At 45.1% G+C, this 13723-nt stretch overlaps 1 protein-coding gene across 1 annotated transcript in view; it reads left to right on the top strand.

Annotated features, from left to right (window-relative positions):
* Positions 1 to 13723, top strand: part of LOC107397294 (adhesion G-protein coupled receptor G2) — a 102606-nt gene that overhangs the window by 67866 nt on the left and 21017 nt on the right. The window lies entirely within an intron of this gene.

Below are 13723 nucleotides of genomic sequence, written 5' to 3'. Positions count from 1 at the left end.
TGGGTTCCTCTCACCCACTGAAGACCGATCCCTCTCATGATCCATCCTTTAGATCCGTCTTCCAGGGCACAACTGAAGTGTCACCTCCCCGCTCGCACACTGTGCACCACCAAGGTTTTCAGAACGGAGCTGCTGTGAACTATTCCAAAAGCAAAACATAAGTAATAAGAACAGTAAGACTGGCATACCAGTTATAGTTTTTTGGTTGCGCCACTTTGAGAATGGACCGTGCGCTGGACTCAGCAGCCTGGAGCGCTGCGCACCAACGATCAGCACTCTGCCGCTCTCTGCTCAAAAGAACCCCCAGTACACTGAGTCCATAAATGATGTAATAATAAGTAGAAATGTTTTTTACGGCTCTCCCTGGATGTGTAGGATATACATCTCCCCCATAATTTGATCCCTGCTCCTGGATGAAAAACCGGACATTTTCATCAATACAAGAAACTCCCCTGGACGCCCTGGACAGGGAGTGAAAAGTGGATATGTCTGGGGAAAAGAGGACGTATGGTCAGCCTGATGTACATGGACTCCATTTTGGATGTCTGCACATGCGGTTTGACAAACTTTGAGGATGGCAAATAAAATGGCATCTGACTTTGATGTCGCTCTGCCAGCATTTTTAACACATTTTTGTAGTTGTGTGTCATGAATAATTTTTTTGAAAACCTTATGCTTTCCCTCAAATCTCATTGTCCAAAGATGGTCCAAGGGACCAAAGCACTTTATCAAGTGCGGGTAATGCTCGATGTAATGATGCTTTGGCCTGAATCGAACATTCTGAAACACTTCTTGGAAGAGTTGCCAGTGGTCCAGTACTGAAGCCAAGTACTGAATGGTCTCTTCATTAAAAATCGGAGACATGACAAGATGAATGACATTCTTTAACTCCATTAACACTTCCCAAAATGTGTCTCTTTCTGGGATTTTTGAGCCAATGAGAGGAGGCAACATTATAAGCAGGGCATTATTTTCATGAGCCTTCCCACCAATGGTTCCTCGACGGGCAAAATTAGTGGGTATTGGATGAGGGCGATCAACTTTGTCAGAATGTTGGTATGGAAAGTGCAATATTGCTCGGTTTAAGTCTTCTAAGGTAAAATATTTACTGGAAATCAAACCTTTTAAGCAATGTGCTATCGTCACTGGAACAATGCCTTCAAACAGGTCATGCAGGAGGTCAGGTGGGAAGCCTGTGGCAGGATGGAAGAACGACAGATGGTCAGAAAGAACACAAGTGTTTTTGACACCACAGTTTCCCTCACTGCCATCGCTCAAGCTCTCGTGCAAGATTGTCATGAAGATCTTTTGTTCTCAGCACGTAATCCCCTGTAACTGCATTTTTTTTGTCTGCATTTCTGTTTGTGTGGCATGGCTAAACCTGCAGAAATGTGTAGACCTGAAGCTCTCATTGAACCCAGCAAGCCCATGTGCGGCAAGGTTATCTGCCACAACACAGTAGACAGTGCCTTTAAGACATTCACCAAGGGTATCAATGCCAACTTATTCAAGAGTTTTCAGATCATTTATGAGTGGTGACATCATTTTCTTAAACCCAAACAGGCGCACATCATTAGAGTTGCACAGGAGCGCAAGCTGAGTGCAGTGGAGAGCAGAATGGGATTTAACTGGAAAGTTTGCCAGTGTCCAATAAACTGCAAAAACTTTAAGTATTTTCTTTGAAGTACCGAGTGGGTTTGCAATTTCAAAATCATCTACATAAAGCATTATTGAGTTCCCTTTCAGTCGATTCACTCAGTACAACGAAGGTACTATTGGACATCACACCCTCGTGTGGCCTGGCTGAAGACACATTTAATCATGCCTGTAAGGCAAATGAAAGTGACGCTGCGTGGAGGTCCCGCCCTCCACTTATGCGTCACTGTCATTCCTCAGTTCTTACGCTCTTCACCTCGTTGAGAACACACCTGAAAACAAGCTGCGCTATTGAAAGATAGCTTAACTGCTCGCTGACGGGATTCTACTGCCTTCTGAGCCCACCGAGCGCAATCTTTTGTGACTTTTCAGCTTCTCTACTTCGCTCCGCTGTGTGTCCCGCAATGAGTGCCATGTTGGACGTCGTTTCACGGAAAGCCGCTTCGCGCCACTGTCCTCAGGGCTGTGGATTCTTTCTTCATGATAAGGATCTACACGAAGTGTGCCCGGTTTGTCTGGGAATTCTCCACGCCAGGAGAGCGCTTATGGACCCGGAGGTTTATGTTTATGTTTATTTATTTCGCAGACGCTTTTATCCAAAGCGACGTACAGTTTATAACCTATAGGGCATGTTGTGATCTGTGGGGGAAACCGGAGTACCCGGAGGAAACCCACGCATGCATGGGGAGAACACGCAACTCCACGCAGAAAGACCGCAGCCGAGTTTCGAACCTGCGACCTTCGTGCTGCGAGGCAACAGTGCTAACCACTGCGCCACCATGCAGCCCATGCAGGAGGTGTGCTAGTTCTGTTGCCAATTCCGCCGTCCCACACTCGAATGGCGCGTGAAGCTCCTACAAGGCCTCCTGGGAGATGCTGCTGTTTTGCAGCAGGACCCCATGCTTTCCTATTCGGCCCTGGCTTCGCCCGGCTCTTACATGGACAGCCTAGTGATCGATGTCCCCGCTACTAGCTGGGCAGATCAGATAGAGTTGACAGAAAATTTAATCGGACCAGACCTAGAGGCTTCTCCATTTCCTCCTCTGGCAGAGGATGAAGGAGACATTTTGGATATTTGCCCCGACAGTCACGACTTACTCGAGGACGAGGATGTCCTCTCAGTGGTGGAGTGTTCAGCTCCAGCGGCTACTTCAGCTTCCAAGCTGCGAGATTACACTTCTTTTCTCCCGCTCTGCCGGCGTGCAGCGGGGAGGCTAGAAGGGGACTGGCCTACTCCTCCACCTGCACAAAAGAGGTCCCGCTTTTCTGGATTTTACCTCCCCTCGTAACCAGCGGCGGTGAAGAACTTTCTGCCACTGTACCTGGATTTTGTGGCTGAGCTCACGGCATCCTGGGCCAAGCCGCAATCCACCCGCACCACAGGTTACGGTCAGCTTTCGGACCTCGGCGGCACAGAACTGGCGGGATTGGTTAACCTCCCCTTGATGGAGCCCTCTTTCACGGCTTACTTGGCCCCAACCTGCAATAACAGAGTTAGTGGACAAACTAGTCTACCCTCCAAGCCATGTCACTTCTCAGCTGCACATTTGGAGAAGATTTACCACGCGCAGGCCTCCACTGCCCGCGTCCTCAGCTCTTCCACCATGCTCCAGACCTACCAAGCACTTTGCTTGGTTGACCTTGGAGCAAGGTCCCACCTGACAGCCCACTGACTCCCCTCATCAATGAGATATGGGTCATGCTGGACCACATCCTGCCAGCAGCCCGAGGCGTCACCCTGCTGTTGGGAAGAGGTATGGTCTCAACTGTAGTGGCTCAGAGACACTTGTGGCTGACCCTTTCCAATGTCCCTGACAGGGCTAACTACCTGGATGAGCCTGTTTCACCCAGTGGTCTGTTTGGACAGTCCCTCGATGCTATTCAGACATAGTTCGAGGCCCAGCGGAAACAGACTGAAGAGCTACGCTCCATCATTCCCAGGCGGGAAGGGTGGCACATGGCACCTGGGTCTGACAGGATGAACCTGACCTCTCCTCCTCCACCTCAGAGGACAGCCTCTCCAGTGGCAGCGAAGGGCTCAGTCCCAGCTCGGACCCCGTCTTTCCCTCCTCGCCACTCCGCCTGGAGCAAAGGCCCTCTTGGGGACTCAGAAACACTCTGAGCTGCATGAAGAAACCTCAATCGTCCTGATCTCGGGACTGACCTTGTTCGAGTTTTGGACCCTCTTGGGCAACAAAACCCCAGTTTTCTATGGTTGAAACGGACCGGTTCAGCTACGGTTCAACCCCACTGTCCAAAGAGACTTTGTTTACCGCCCCCAGGGGGCAAGAGTTGTACTGTTTACAAAAACATGCACACAAATGTAATAAAGACTGCTGTTTGCACTCGACAATGTGTGGATGCAATGTGTCTCAACAATGCTTCTCAAATTGGCCCCATAAAGCTGCATCAACCCACTCCGCTGGTGAACGACAGCTCAATTTTCACATCTTATCCTGTCTGCAATCGGCCTCTGTGGGAGCGGGAAAAGCTGTGTTCTCCCACTCTGCTAGAGAACTGCAGCTTTCCTCCGGTGGCAGACATAATGTTCGGAAAGCCTCCCGTTCCGCTAGAGGGCAGCAGCTGCCCCACCAGGGTGCTGAGCGGTTGCCTCGCGGCGAATCTTCACCTCTGGCAAGGATGCGCAGTGTCCCCTGGGTCAAGTGGACGGTTGCCATGGGTTACCACCTGCAGTTCCTGGTCAAACTGCCCGTATTTACCTTTGTTGTGCAGACGTGTAAATACTGACGCTGCAGTTGTGTTACGGGAGGAAATTCAGACTCTGCTGTTGAAAGGAGCTATTCGTGCGGTCCCTGTCTAGGACACAAACAAATGTTGGTATAGCCGCTACTTTATTGTCCCGAAAAAGGGGGGCGGGCTTCGCCCTATTTTGGATCTGCATGTGTTAAGCAAGTATCTGCGCACGTACAGGTTCAAAATGCTAACACTCAAACAGCTACTGGACACAGTCAGGCCCAGAGATTGGTTTACTACGATCTATCTCACAGATGCTTATTTCCATATGGGAATCCATCCCGATCACAGGCGGTTCCTGCGCTTTGCTTTCGAAGGGAAGACCTTAGTATTTGGTTCTACCTTTTGGGTTTGCTCTAGCGCCCTGCACCTTTTCAAAATGTGTGGAAGCCACACCGGCCCCCCTCAGGGAGGAGGACATCTGGATCCTTGCTTACCTAGTCAACTGGGCTCTAGTAGTGTTACATCCCTGACATGTGTTGGTAAAAATGTGAAGGAAGGGGGCAACATAAGAACTGGTGGAGGAGTTTAAAATGGGTTTATTTGTACAAAAAGGTATTAAGAAAACAAGCAAACTGATTTATCTAAAAGGTTAACATTACAAAGCAAATTATCAACTATAAAACACCTGGTTAAAACTTGTATTAAAAGCTTAACTGAACAGAAGGTGTTTTTAAAATCCTGAAGTTGATAAAAGTTCCAAAACAATCCACTGACTAAAAACACCTGGTAAAAACTTATCTTAAAAGCATTACCACAACGAAAGGTGTTAAAACTGAGGTCAGGAAAATTGCCACAAATAAAGTTAACCTTTTAAAAACCGAACACACAAAAGATCCCACTGGATCGTCCCAAACTTCTACTAAGAGTTAAAAACCAAACCAAAGTTTAAAACTCAAACAAATCCAAACGAACAGGGGTCAAAACTATACAAAACCAGGAGGACAGCAGAACCCCTGCACTGCTGCCTCCCAGACTGCTGAAGGCACAGCCCTTTTATGCAGGTGTTTGCTCATTAGGTTGATTCCTCTCAGCTGAGCTGTGCTCCTCAGCAGCCTGGGAGAGAGGAGGAGGAGGGGCGGTGTCAGGCTGATTCACTACAGCTGGGTGAATTTGGTTGCTTCTCTCCACTGGTCAGGCTGTCATCCGTAACAGTAGCGAGTTCCCGAATACAGGCAGAAGCTCACACTGCACGGGTACTTTCCCACATTCAAGCCCTGGGGTTTTCTGTGAACTACAGAAAGAGTTCTCTAGTTCCGAGTCAGAGTTTCTCCTTCCTCAGGCTGGAAATTTGCTTTCGGTCAAGCAGAGTGTGTCTCTCGGACCAGCGAATAGCCACGCTATGCAGTTGCTTAGCGCGCTTTCAGCTGGGAGCTAGACTGACACTCACTGACGGTCACCAGAGCCTGTATGGTAGCTCTCCTCCCATGGAGAGAGCCAGGGCTGTTCTGCCAGGGTTCCCCTATCGGGAGGGTGTCAGAATGCATAGCGGTGACCACAGACGCTTCCCTCAGAGGCTGGGAGGCTCTGTGTGGGGGTTTAGCGGTGAGGGGGTGTGGTCCTGGACCCATTCAAGGTTCCATATAAACTTTCTGGAACTGTTAACTGTGTTTCTGGCCCTGAAACACTTCAGTCATCACCTGAGAGGACAACATGTGCTATTGCGCAAAGACAACACAACTGTGGTGTCAAATGTAGACAGGGAGGAGCACGCTCTCTTCCTCTACTGAATCTGACCCACACATTGCTGCACTGGTGCAATCTGAATCTCCTGTCTCTCAGAGCAGCTTATGTCCCCGGGTACCTCAACCATGGAGCATACTTGCTCTCCAGGGGTGGACCTCTGTCAAAGGAATGGAGGCTCTACCCTGAGGTAGTGTCCCAGATTTGGCTGAGGTTTGGCAGGGCAGTAGTGGATCTGTTTGCGTCAAGCACAAACACACACTGTCCACTGTTCTTTCCCCTGATGGATCAGACTGCTCCAATGGGAAAGGATGCTCTGGCACACCCTTGGCGCTTTTCCGCCAGTGGAACTGATTCTATCAGTACTGGAGAGAGTGCGCAGGTCGAGCACGTCTCTGATTTTGGTGGCCCCTCAGTGGCCCACAAAGTCTTGGTACCTGGAGATCATCAGTATGATAATAGCCCCCCATGGAAGCTCCCCATCAGACAGGACCTTCTTTCTCAGGCTCATGGGGAAGTGCTGCACCCTCGCCCACATCTGTAGAAGCTGCAGGCCTACCTACTGAAAGGTCCAACCTGTTAGCTAAAGGTCTTCCCCTGACTGTGGTGAATACTATTCAGAGCTCAAGAGCATGCTCCACTAGGGGGTTATATGCCTATAAGTGGAAGGCTTTTGAAGTGTGGTGTCTAAGCAGGTCAGTGGTTCCCTCATAGAGCTCCATTGTGGACATCCTGTCATTTCTACAGGATCTGCTGGACAAGGGCTTGTCATTCTCCCCTTTAAAGGTCTACCTGGCAGCCATTACGGCTTGCCATGAATCTTTTAAATGGAGTTTCTCCTGGCGCTCACCCTTTAGCCGTTCGGTTTATTAAAGGGGTTCGCAGACTGAGACCCGTTATTAGATCGTCTGTCCCTTCTTCGGACCTCGCTTTGGTGCTGGAGGCCCTGTGTGATCCTCCATTTGAGCCTATTGAATCGATCAGTATGAAGCTTCTGTCTTATAAAACAGCTCTGCACTTAGCCCTTGTATCGGCTAAAAGGGTGGGAGACCTTCATGCTCTTTCAGTTCACCCTTCCTGTCTGGAAATGTCATCAGACGGAGCTAGGGTCACTCTGCATCCGAATGCTGCGTATTTTACCTAAGGTCATCCCGCTCAACTATGGTTCCATGACCATAGAGCTTTTGGGCTTCAGTAGTCCTCCTTTTGCCTCTGAGGAGCAGAGGAGACTGCAATGTCTGTGCCCGGTTTGTGCTCTGCAGGCTTATATTGTCACATTATTGCTCCCCTGTGCCTTGAGTTTTTCCTTAATTGTGCCCACCTGCCTCTTGTTACCTGATTACCCATCCCAGTGTGTATATAAGCCTTGTGTGTTGCTTGTGGTTTTGTCGATTCGTACTCGTTACATGTCAGTTTATGTTCCCATCTGTCTACTCGGTCGTGTCTGCACTCCTGACCATTAAAAAGGAACCAAATGTCTGCTGCTGTCTGGCCTGGGTTGATTTACCTGCCTGAAGGGTCCGCTCTTCCTCCCTCACCTTCCCTCCACATCGTGACATATATAGATCGCACTTGGAGTATCAGAAAAACAGACCAATTGTTTGTGTGTTTTGCCAAACCCTCCATGGGTAAAGCTTTGTCAAAGCAAATACTTTCTCATTGGATTGCGGAGGCCATTCCCCTGTGTTACTATGGAACTAGGATTGGGACAATATTCAGCGTAACTTGTACCAAGTTTTGTAACTTCGAACATGTTTCATCACATGTAACTTTGGATTCATAACTTGTAACTTTGGATTCGTAACTTGTAATTCTCAATTCGTACTTGTATTCTTGTTTTGTAACAGGAACATTGTATTTTGTACATGTATTTTTTATTTTGTAAAATCAAACATTCATTCAGAAACATGAAACTTTTGTTTTGTAACTAGCAGACTTCCAAATTGAAAAAAATCAAGGTACAAGTTTGAAATCAAAACTCTCAAAACACACATTTCATTCTACAGGTACAAACCAAAATCCTACAGTGTTACAGATCTTTTTGTCTCGATTCTAGCGTCAGTGGGAGGAACTTGGGTGGAACCAATGAGAGCACGAGTCTTAGCTACCAATCACGTTTCTCGAATTCCTGTCCAATCATTGGGAGAGGAGGGCAGGGTTCTGTCAGAGTTGTAGAGAGTTACAACACTCCAATAGACTCCTATGGAATGGGGAAGTCACGTGGTTCATGTAGTTTCGAATAGTTCCAAACAGCCCCGCTGCTGCATTGACTGCAGTTCATTTTCGGTGTTTCGGAAGGATTTTCTCCGGTAAGTTGATGAAATGTCATCATTTTGTTGCATTGTGAAGCGTTAGCTAACCGCTTCGTGGTCTCCTCACAGAACAAGGCTATCCCAGCATGCTTTGCGCGCCGGCTGTGGATTTTCAACAGGCAGAGAAAATGGGGAGAGCTACGAAGTTTTAAACGTAAGTTTGTTAAAAACTAGCCGTAGAAACCTAAAAAGCTTAAAGCGGTTCAGTTTATAGACATTTTTCGTTTGTATATTTGTTCTTTAAATTACATTTTAGGCAGAAATCAGCCAGAACGAGTTTGTATCACGGGTCCCAGTTATTCCCGTGTGTGTGTGTGTGTGTGTGTGTGTAGCGAATTAAACTTGTCATTTGTTTTAAGGACAACGGAGCAAAGAAGCGTTTTTATTAAGCTTAGAGGTGAAGAGTGAAGCTGTTTACACACAATCACAGAAGTTCTGCTGTGAAAAGTAGTTTTACATTCGGGGATTTACACAGCTGACACGTTTTAATGAAGTAAAAAGTTTGTGTGAAGAATAAAAGTTTTATCTTCTCATGTGGATAAATGTAAAAATGTGTTTATTGCCTTTGTGTCACCTGTGGTCTGGTTTTCTCTGTAGGACTGCAGGTGTCCAGGGTCAGGAGAGGCTTTACCTGGTGGTCCTCCTGGGAGAGAGAGGCCTTCTACTGTAATCATGTTGATGTTATTTAGCTGTTTGATATTTGAACACATTTATTAAAACAAATACTAACTGATAACTCTTTCTGGTCATTGGTTTTATCACCAGTTTTATTATTACAGATGTTTTTGAACATGTTTCATGAACAGAAAATGAGAAGGTGGTAAGGAGACAAGATTATTTATAATAGGTTACACTTATTTACAGATCAGAACCAGTATGGACCAGTTATGTACGGTTAAAGCAGGATTAACCTGAGTGACTCTTCCTGGATCATTTATTTAAACTGAGTGAGCAGGAAGTCTTTAACAGTGCAGCTGGATCTGCTGCAGGAGGATCCAGACGTGGATGGAGGGCTGGAGCAGACCCGTGGCTGGACGTTTCTGGTCAGAGGAACATCATACAGGACGGTCTGCAGAGAGAGCTTTGGGACGCTTCCTCTGTCCACTCCATCGTCCATCTACAGGGCCTGCTGGGCTGGCTCAGACGACGGCTGTTACATCTCTGTGGATGACTTGCCTGTTAACAGTAGTGGTGGTCTGCTGGTACCTCCTGCAGGACAGAGCACCACTGACCTCCTCCACACACATCTTCCTCACGCTCATCCTCCAGACCCACAACTTCACCAGCACAGAGGCAGATGTGGTGCATGCTGACCTGTAATAGATTAAATAAGAATTTGTTTTTTATAGAAAAATGTAAAACAAACCTATAACCTGAAGTACACTGGTTCTGTTCAGTTTAAAGAACAGCAGCAGGGAAAACTACAGAGAATTTACATTTTTAAGACAGATCTAATCATTATTAGGCTTAAGTTGAATAAACAAATGCACATTGAAAACACTTCAATGCTATTTTATTAAAAAGCCTGTTTTTTAAAACGTTTTACCCCCATTTGATGCAAAATAAGTTCTAAGGTCCCATGCACATTAGAAAACATCCTACTGCATTTAACATTTATAATGCATTTGGTTTATATTAATTACCTACATGTTAATACTCTGTAGAAATGTGTTGTGTATGTTTAACAAGTTCATTCTGTAGCTTAAAACATACATGAAACCATCTAAAGTTAACATGTAAGTCCTGAAAGCTTCTAGAATAAACAAAGTTACTTTACCTGAAAACGGTTGTGAACAAACGCTGCTGATGGACGTGAAGCTGCTCTAGCTCCTTAATATTCCTGCTCCATTTTCGCTAGCTTTAGCATTTTTCCTTTGCGTGTAGCTGCCGCCACGGCTGTGACGGGACCTACGGGCCACCGTAGAGGTGAAGGCTAGACTGTCCGAATTCAGAGCCGCTGGGTTCCGGTTTTAGCAGTCTTCAAGGACCTGGCCTTGCTAGACCGGCGAGGATCCGTACTCATAAGCATCCTTCCTGTGGATTCGGACATTCGGAGTGTCGTCTCTGTAGCTCTGCCCTCCTCTCCCAATGATTGGACAGGAATTCGAGAAACGTGATTGGTAGCTAAGACTCGTGCTCTCATTGGTTCCACCCAAGTTCCTCCCACTGACGCTAGAATCGAGACAAAAAGATCTGTAACACTGTAGGATTTTGGTTTGTACCTGTAGAATGAAATGTGTGTTTTGAGAGTTTTGATTTCAAACTTGTACCTTGATTTTTTTCAGTTTGGAAGTCTGCTAGTTACAAAACAAAAGTTTCATGTTTCTGAATGAATGTTTGATGTTCCAAAATAAAAAAATACATGTACAAAATACAATGTTCCTGTTACAAAACAAGAATACAAGTACGAATTGAGAATTACAAGTTACGAATCCAAAGTTACAAGTTACGAATCCAAAGTTACAAGTTACAAATCCAAAGTTACAAGTTACGAATCCAAAGTTACATGTGATGAAACATGTTCGAAGTTTCAAAACTTGGTACAAGTTACGCTGAATATTGTACAAGTTACGCTGAATATTGTCCCAATCCTAGTTCCATATGCTACAGCATCACTGGCTCCCAGCTGCCCCTAGGGGTCAGGGCATACTCTACTAGAGGTGTGGCTGCTTCTTGGGCGCTGTTTAAAGGTGTTTCAGTTGGTGACATTTGCTCAGTTGCAAGCTGGGCTACACCCCACACCTTTGTGAGGTTTTACCGCTTGGATGTTTTGGCCCCTTCGGTGGCCCATGCGGTTCTCTCTGCTGGATCTGACTTGCCATCTTAGGTTACCAGTATATATATCTGAGATTTCAGGCCAGGTTTGATAGCTACTCATGGGGCATTTCAATAAGTCCTATAGTACCTTCATTGTACCGAGTGAATTGACTGAAAGGGAACGTTAGGTTATGCATATAACCACTGTTCCCTGAAGGAGAGGAACGAGGTACAACGCAGGGCTGCCCCATTTCACAGCCCAGCTCTGTGAAGAGCGGCTATCGAACTGAGGAATGACAGTGATGCGGTCGCTTATAAGTGGAGGGTGGGGCCTCTATGCAGCATCACTTTCATTTGCCTTACAAGCATGATTAAATGTGTCTTCAGCCAGGACACACCAGGGTGTGATGTCCCATAGTACCTTCGTTGTACCTCGTTCCTCTCCTTCAGGGAACAGTGGTTATATGCATAGCCTAACGTTTTGTTTCCTGTTGTGAGAGTAGAGTATTTTCCCAGTAGTAGGATCCATCACAAAATGACATGAAATGTCCAGGTATCTGTGTGGGTGTGTGCTTAACTTTTTCAAGGACATAATTTTTTTTCAACAACATTTGCAAAGATGTAAGAATTGACACATATATGTAGGTGTACATTGATGATTCTATTTAATACTCCACAGGCTTGACATACAGAAAGTTTGATTCATACTGTAGTAAGATTTTCTCATCTTTGCTGTTGACAATGGTCCATCAGATGTGATACATTTATGTAAAACATTACTATCAGAAACTGCCTGAAAAATCTCATCAACCAGTATCTCAGTATATATACTGGTAATTTTATATGAATGTAACTGATAATTAATTGATTATTAAGTCACTTTAGAAAGAACATTTATTGTAGACAACACATAATATGATTGTAAATCTGTAGATTGAAATAAATAATTTTATAAGGAGTAAAAGTCTCGTCTTCTGCATGGACCTTGGAGCTGCAGCTCAGATAAGGGAGTCAGGAGAAGGAATTCATTATGGCTACCTTCAGGATGATGCTACTAGGGATGGTTAAGCATGGAATTGTTTTGGTACAGGGAAGGACACAACATTCCTAGCAGAGAAGGCCTAGTGGACACCAGACTGTCTATTTGACCCCTGACATTGCTGTGTACAAATAACTTTGGACATCTCCAATGCTACACTTGCATGGTTAATGCTACAATAATACATTTAAATCACCATGTGTTTAGAAAGTCCACTGACGTCCTTACATCTTGATCAATGACGAGAAAGACATGGAATTCAAAGCAAAGGAAATACGTTGTTTCAACTTTCATTCGTCTTTAAAAATAGCATTAATAGTAATAATTAGGGCTGGGCGGATCGATCTAAAATATCGATAGAATCGATCTAATGTTGGTATTGAGTATTTATTAGATACCTGCATGATGACATCGATTCCGTTTCTTCTAGCCTGGCAAGCCATGACTTACAGATGTCGGTCAACGAGGCAGTCCACCAAACTCCGTCAAAGAAGATGCAAAAAACATCCTTTTCCTAAATAAACGTTAGTACTTCTATCTGATCTTGACTCAAGCAAAAGCTAAGGTCATAATATTCCAAACTTGATGACAAAGCCGTTTCAAACGAGCGGCTGGCCGCCGACTAGTTACGTTTTTTTTTTTTCTAATAACATCCTGCCTACTTAGTTTTGCAATTGGCCCATGAAATCTATAGAGTGCAATGATTGGACCACTACAGACCGGCACCCATCTTGATTTTTAGTTTACCTGGCTGATTGGAGCGGCAGCCATGTTTATTAGCAGGGACATCCCGTCTACCTCGCTAAAAGAACGCTGTGACTGGCCCAACTAACCATTAAAGCACTGTGATTGGAACGCCACGGATGTCAATCAACGGGGCAGTTCGCCATTTTATAAAAAAAACAGTAAAACAGCACGCCAGCACAAGACAAGCAGAGAACAGCAGAGATCACTGTTATGGCTGCGTGATAGCAGACTGGAAATAGAAAAAAATCTTGAGCTATAAATGCAGATTACCACCCCCAAAGAGAAAATGAAGTTTTGAGTTTCCTAATAAAAATTTTACTTGCCTGAAAATGTTTCCTGTATTTTATTATCATAATACACGATTTATTAAAGGAAAACTTACAAAATAATTAAGTAATCAATAAAACTTGAGTTTTCAGACAAGATTTTCATTTTGATGATGTATTCTCTTAATAAATCCCACAAAACTAGACTGTACTTGACTAGTAGTTAAGTATCTGTATTGGTATCAGTATCGGCAATACTGGTCCTATATTTACTTGGTATCATATCGATACCAAATTTTGCAGTATCGTACAGCACTAGTAATAATAGATCGTGTTTTAAAATATTGAACCTTTAAAGTTTCAGACTGACGTTTCAGCTGTCATCAAGCGTTCAAATGTTTGCCAGGTTTAGCACCATAGTTGATGGTAGAAATGATTTCAGTTCGTCAAAGAAATAGCTCGCCTGGTAAAATATCTGCCTAACATGCTGAAGTTCAACTCCAGGCTGG

The sequence above is a fragment of the Nothobranchius furzeri genome, chromosome 9 (genome assembly GCF_043380555.1).
Source record: "Nothobranchius furzeri strain GRZ-AD chromosome 9, NfurGRZ-RIMD1, whole genome shotgun sequence".
NCBI lineage: Eukaryota > Metazoa > Chordata > Actinopteri > Cyprinodontiformes > Nothobranchiidae > Nothobranchius > Nothobranchius furzeri.
This window is presented reverse-complemented; position numbering and strand designations above follow the sequence as displayed.